Below are 7,867 nucleotides of genomic sequence, written 5' to 3'. Positions count from 1 at the left end.
GCATGAACCTAGCTCATGATGCCACTGTTGGGGAACGTCGCATGGGAAACAAAAAATTTCCTACGCGCACGAAGACCTATCATGGTGAGGTCCATCTACGAGAGGGGGTATTCGATCTACGTACCCTTGTAGACCGCACAGCAGAAGCGTTAGTGAACGTGGTTGATGTAGTGGAATGTCCTCACGTCCCTCGATCCGCCCCGCGAACCATCCCGCGATCAGTCCCACGATCTAGTGCCGAACGGACGGCACCTCCGCGTTCAGCACACGTACAGCTCGACGATGATCTCGGCCTTCTTGATCCAGCAAGAGAGACGGAGAGGTAGATGAGTTCTCCGGCAGCATGACGGTGCTCCGGAGGTTGGTGGTGATCTAATCTCAGCAGGGCTCCGCCCGAGCTCCGCAGAAACGCGATCTAGAGGTAAAACCGTGGAGATATGTGGTCGGGCTGCCGTGGCAAAGTTGTCTCAAATCAGCCCTAAAACCTCCGTATATATAGGGGGAAGAGGGGGAACCTTGCCTTGGGGTCCAAGGACCCCCAAGGGGTTCGGCCGAGCCAAGGAGGGCAACCCTCCCCTTCCAAACCGAGTCCAACCAGGTTTGGAAGGAGGAGTCCTTCCCCCTTTTCCCACCTCCTCTCTTTTTTTTCTCTTTGATTTTCTTCCTATGGCGCATAGGGCCTTCTTGGGCTGTCCCACCAGCCCACTAAGGGCTGGTGCGCCACCCCCAAGGCCTATGGGCTTCCCCGGGGTGGGTTGCCCCCCCCCCCCCCCCCGGTGAACACCCGGAACCCATTCGTCATTCCCGGTACATTCCCGGTAACTCCGAAAACCTTCCGGTAATCAAATGAGGTCATCCTATATATCAATCTTCGTTTCCGGACCATTCCGGAAACCCTCGTGACGTCCGTGATCTCATCCGGGACTCCAAACAACATTTGGTAACCAACCATATAACTCAAATACGCATAAAACAATGTCGAACCTTAAGTGTGCAGACCCTGCGGGTTCAAGAACTATGTAGACATGACCCGAGAGACTCGTCGGTCAATATCCAATAGCGGGACCTGGATGCCCATATTGGATCCTACATATTCTACGAAGATCTTATCGTTTGAACCTCAGTGCCAAGGATTCGTATAATCCCGTATGTCAATCCCTTTGTCCTTCGGTATGTTACTTGCCCGAGATTCGATCGTCAGTATCCGCATACCTATTTCAATCTCGTTTACCGGCAAGTCTCTTTACTCGTTCTGTAATACAAGATCCCGCGACTTACACTAAGTCACATTGCTTGCAAGGCTTGTGTGTGATGTTGTATTACCGAGTAGGCCCCGAGATACCTCTCCGTCACACGGAGTGACAAATCCCAGTCTCGATCCATACTAACTAAACGAACACCTTTGGAGATACCTATAGAGCATCTTTATAGTCACCCAGTTACGTTGCGACGTTTGATACACACAAAGCATTCCTCCGGTGTCAGTGAGTTATATGATCTCATGGTCATAGGAACAAATACTTGACACACAGAAAACAGTAGCAACAAAATGACACGATCAATATGCTACGTCTATTAGTTTGGGTCTAGTCCAGCACGTGATTCTCCTAATGACGTGATCCAGTTATGAAGCAACAACACCTTGTTCATAGTCAGAAGACCCTGACTATCTTTGATCAACTGGCTAGCCAACTAGAGGCTTGCTAGGGACAGTGTTTTGTCTATGTATCCACACATGTATATAAGTCTTCATTCAATACAATTATAGCATGGATAATAAACGATTATCTTGATACAGGAATTATAACAATAACTATATTTATTATTGCCTCTAGGGCATAATTCCAACATGTATATATTTCAACAACAACAAAAAACAAAGAAATTGTTTTCTCTTGTTGTTTTTCAAATCTTTGGATATTTCCTTTTTCAAAGTTTGTGGACATTTTCTCTCTATTTAAGTTGATAAGTTGATTATCATTGCAACTCGGTCTCATCTAGGAAAATCGGTCTAATCGATTTCTTCCACACACCTATTTTCATTCTCGGTTCTACCGAACCATATTGCCGCGGTGACTCCGAATTTATCACTACCTATGAACTTTGTGAATTTCTAGAGGAACTTTTCAGTGATCCCAAATTTTGTTACCTCCTCGGCTCTTATTGATCATTTCCACTTATGCAAAAGGGGGACATAATCTTGTTTCCCAAAACTTCAAAGGGGAAGAAAACTTTTATGATCACTAACAAAGGGGGGATAAATCAAGGAACTCTTATCCATACTTAAGGGGGATAAAAATTCAAGGAACCCTTATCAAAGAGAGAAGAATCCACACCTATTTTCATTCTCGGTTCTACCGAACCATATTGCCTCGGTGACTCCGAATTTATCACTACCTATGAACTTTGTGAATTTCTAGAGAAACTTTTCAGTGATCCCAAATTTTGTTACCTCCTCAGCTCTTATTGATCATTTCCACTTATGCAAAAGGGGGACATAATCTTGTTTCCCAAAACTTCAAAGGGGAAGAAAACTTTTATGATCACTAACAAAGGGGGAGATAAATCAAGGAACTCTTATCCATACTTAAGGGGGATAAAAATTCATGGAACCCTTATCAAAGAGAGAAGAATCCAGGATCCCTTACTCTGTGTGAACCCTTACCCTCTGCCTTTTTGGAAATTAATGCACAAGGGGGTAAATATCAAAGCTTCCAATAAGCTTTGGTCAAAGGGGGGATATATCAAAGCCTCTACCAATGGAGATATATCAAACCTTACACATTCAACGAGAGAGCTACCTTTAAGGGCGAGATATATAGAACTTTTATTGCCATACTTTTGATTGAACATGTCTCACCCTACCTACTCCCAGTATCTACACGATATAATTCAGGGGGAGAGGAAATCTTACATATCTTACATATTCATAGTTAGGGGAGATAAATATTCTTGGAGACATATCTATCATCAAATAATATTTCCCATATGTTCTCCATATCTTGGTACCTTTGAAGCTCTTTGCATCTTTACAATAGAATACTCTTGTGTTATCTAACATTTATTTTCCCGAGTGTACTCCTACTACTAAGATGCTCAAGAACCTCATGGTAAGAATATGCATCATATCCTTGTTCAAGATGATCTCTTGTTTCTTGCACATATTGTTTGCAAGAGTGAGTCTTGAACATGGAAATCTTTCATTCACATATGATTGATGCATATAGCCAAGATTTACATGACTTGTCTTGTCCTTTCTACCATGTGTGTGCACATGCAGTCCAAAGAACATATCCTTTAAAAGGGGATTGCACACATTTAGGGGAAGCTTGTACTAGTCATGTATTTATCGATGCTGTCATATTCTAATGCCTATATTTATTTGAAGCTTTGATTGTATGCTGTCATAAATTACCAAAAAGGGGGATATTGAAAGCACATACATTGTCTCTTGGACTAATACTTTTACCTAGTATATCTCAGGCATACTCCACACACAGCATTGGCTAAAGGATTGTGAGGAGAAGCCCCTTGATGCAAGGAAAGTAATAGGACTGGCTCAAGCTTCAAGCAAGAGGACTCTACATTTTATATTTGTGAGAAATCACTTTTGAGTCCATAGGAAAGCCAATACTGTTAAAATGATGAATTGGTTGCTCAAGTGCTTAGAGATAGCCACCAAAAATACTCAACATTTCTCTCACAAAATCTCTATCCAAACCCTACACAACAAAATCGGTGCCACCGAGTTTTTCCATTCGGCCCTACCAAATTTCACAGTGACAAATCATTTGCCAAACCCTAATCTCTCAGTACCACCAACTTTCCTATCGGTGTCACCGAAAGACAGTGACCAACTTTATGGTGTCTCTATTTCAAGAATCAGAAATTCCGAGATTGAAATCGGTACCACCGAGAATTGGAAACCTCCCTAGGTCATTGAACCGGTACCACCGAGATTTTTATACTAGTCTCACCGAGAATTCAAAAGTTGCCACATTTAGTGCAACTCAATACCATCAAGATTCATTTCGGTGTCACCTAGTTGGGCAATAATGTTGTAACGGTTGGATTTTAGGAGATGCCTATATACACCCCTCCACCAACTCACATATACACTTGCGAGATCCATTTTTATGAGAGAAAGCCACCTACTCATGTGTTGATATCAAGAGATTCCAATCCATCTATTTGAAACTTCATCTCTAGACTCCCGAAGTTGATTTCCACCAAATCAATCTCTCCTACCCATGCCAAATCTGTGACAGGGTAATTGAGTGTTGAGGAGACTATATTTTGAAGCACAAGAGCAAGGAGTTCATCGTTCTGTCGCATATATTACCTTTTGGAGGGTGCTGCCTCCTAGATTTGTTAGGTGACGCTTGGGTGCCTCCTACTTCGTGTTGTGGAGTTGAACAAAGAACTTTGTACGGGCAAGGAGATCGCCTACTTCGTGAAGATCTACCCTGAGTGAAGCTAGTCGTGTGTGGACGTTAGCCATGGTGGAATAGACAAGGCCGCTTCCTCGTGGACCCCTTGTGGGTGGAGCCCTCCGTGGACTCTCGCAGCTGTTACCCTCCATGGGTTGAAGTCTCCACTAACATGTGCGTACGATAGCACCACTTATCGGAAGCACGCCAAAAATCACCGTGTCCATCTTTGTTTTTGATCTTCCTAAACTCTACTCCCTACTTACATGTGCAATGTCGTTACTTTCCGCTGCCATATATGTTGACTAGCATGTGTAGGTGCACTAGACTTGTTAGCATTGCTAAAATCTGCAACCATTAAAGTTGGGAAAAGGCTAGGATTTTTATTTATGCAAGTAGTCTATTCACCCCCCCCCCTCTAGACATCCCTTTTATCGATCACACATCGATTTCCCCTCCCTCAGGGCAGTTTCTCCAGCAGAATCGCTTCGCTGGAGAGAAAAATTTCTTTGCATCTGTTTTTGCCTCGAGATGGCGGCGGAAAGTCCCGTGAGTTGTCTCTTTATTTTTTGTCTAGGGTAAATGCCTTCATATAGGAGAAGGACGTCGGGAGAGGACCTGTGTGGCACCCACAAGTCCAAGTGGCGCAGCCTAGCCGTGCCACCTGCCCTCATGGCCCCCTAAGGCATATCTTCAATACTTCTTTTTTTATAGTATATTTTTATATATTCCAAAATAAATCTCCAGAAAGTTCGACTAATTTTGAGCTCTAGAGATTGTTATCTTTGTTGTAGCTTTTTCAGGTTTGAATTCCAGCTGCTGGTAATCACCCTCTTTAGATGTATCTCCACCAATATGGTGCAAGTGATACAAATTAGTGGTGGTGTTGGATGCCTACATCAGCAGTATTGTAGGTGTTGATGGCATGCACGTGTCCCACGCCAACACTATTTTGCCTCATGTAGTGGTTTCCCATGTAAGATGCACCCCACCAATGTGTTTTACAGCCCAAAAGAACTTTTGGCAACACCATTTAGCGTTTCTCATCCCACATGGTAGGACGCATATGAGATAGTATAAAATAGACCAAGATTAACTTTAATAATCACCAAACATACTTATATAGAACAATATCAGTTAACCACCACAAAAAACTCACAAAAACTAGCTAGTCATTGTCAACATGCACAAGTGAGCCAATTAATTAGTTTACTTAAGATCGACTAGTCACACTCACACCGATGGCCTAGCCACACACATACTTTTAAATGATGTCGGTGACAATCGACATCCTCATGTTGGGGCAGGGAGTGTTCATCATGGTGATGAAAATGGTATGCCGAACCTAGAGATTCTTATCATAGAGGAAGTCCTGCCATCCATGTGCGCCTAAGATAATGCGGTCACACATGTCCACTTTATATGCACACATGGTGATGGCGCCTCTTGCTCTAAGAGTACTCCTGCAAGGCATGCTTCATCAGCCTCGATGCCATAGCTCAAAGCTACCTTTTTAGGCAATTTCTGAAGAAGAAACATGTATTTATAGCAATGATGCCAGCTAACTAGCATGCACACCTTCAATTAGCATGTCAATTGGACTCTACAGTAAGCATATCAATGAGGTTCTACACTAAACAAATTTCTACACTAAGCATATCAATGAGGCTCTACAGAAATCATATCATATGATTCTACACTAAGCATATATATCAGTCGGATTCTATACTAAGCATATCAATTATCAAATGAATTTAAGTAACATACCACGATATGGCCGACAACATTGGTCCTTGTCATACGGATCACAAATGGTACCCCCGACGTATCTCACATGCTGGAAGTTTGTTAAAAAGGTGGTCAGTCTCATCCTCGTTGAGCTTCATTCTTTGGGCAAAGAAAACATCGTCAAATGGGTCCTCGTCATCATTAGTTTTGATAAAGATAACAGAAATCATAGGTATTCATCCTCATAAGGAGAAGCTTATCATCTCCCCCCCCCCAAGTGAGACGATTGTGGGACATGAAATGATCCCACCCTTCTCCTCCCATCTGGGTCATCCTATAGGAGATATGCCTAGAGGAAATAATAATAGTTACACCCTCCATTCCAGAATATAAGGAGTACTGGTTTCCGTGCATGTCAAACTTATGTATGTTTAACAAATATTATAGAATAAAATTTCAACATCTATGGTGTCTACTACACAACTTTATTCTTGCAGACTATGTTGGCCCTCCAAGCACAGAGTTTTGTAGGATAGTGGAAAATTTCCTCAAGTGCATGACCTAAGGTTTATCAATCCGCGAGAGGTGTAGGATGAAGGTGTCAAACAACCCTGCAATCAAATGCAAGAAATTGCTTGTGTCCCCAACACACCAAATACAATGGCAAATTGTATAGGTGCACTAGTTCGGCAAAGAGATGGTGATACAAGTGTAATATGGATAGTAGATAAAGGTTTTTGTAATATGAAATAATAATAAAAACATAAAAAGTGATAAAAGTGATCAAAACGGTATTGCAATGCTTGTAAACAAGGCCTAGGGTTCATACTTTCACTAGTGCAATCTCTTAATAGTGCTAACATAATTGTATCATATAACCATGCCTTAACATGCGCTAAAGAATCTCTCCAAAGTTCTTATCAATAATGAAGAACATAATACGAAATTGTTGTAGGTTGCAAACCACCTCAGAGTTATCCTTTTCGATCGATCTATGGAGCCATACCTATAAGTGTCACAAACATCCCTAGAGTTCGAACTACAATAACACCATATGATATGCATCAATCAACTCTAATGTCACCTAGATACTCCAATGCCACCACAACTATCCGTGGGTTAATTATTTGACATGCATCAAACAATTTAAGATTTGTAATATTCAATCCAACACCAAGAACTTCAAAGAGTACCCTGAAAGTTTCTGTCGGAGAAAGTAAGGAGAAAACGTGTATCAACCTATGTGCCTAGATTACCCCATTGTCACCTTGGGAATCTGCAAGTTGATTACCAAAACATACATCAAGTAACTCAATAATATACCCCATTGTCACCACATGTATCCACATGCAAGATATACATCAAGTGTTCTCAAATCCAAAATGTTCAATCCGATAATAATGAAACCTCAAAGGGAAAGACTCAATTCATCACAAGGACATAGAGAGGGAAGAACAACATATGATCCAACTATATTAACAAAGCTCGTGGTACATCAAGATCGTGTCAAATCAAGAAAAGAGAGAGAGAGAGAGAGAGAGAGAGAGAGAGAGAGATCAAACACATGGATACTGGTACATACCCACGGCCCCGAGGGTGAACTACTCCCTCCTCGTCACAGAGGCTGTTGGGATGATGAAGATGGCCGTCGGTGATGATTTCCCTCTCAAGTAGAGCACTAAAAAAGGGCTCCACACGAGATAGCTTTG

This window comes from Hordeum vulgare, chromosome 3H (genome assembly GCF_904849725.1).
Source record: "Hordeum vulgare subsp. vulgare chromosome 3H, MorexV3_pseudomolecules_assembly, whole genome shotgun sequence".
Taxonomy (NCBI): domain Eukaryota; kingdom Viridiplantae; phylum Streptophyta; class Magnoliopsida; order Poales; family Poaceae; genus Hordeum; species Hordeum vulgare.
This window is presented reverse-complemented; position numbering follows the sequence as displayed.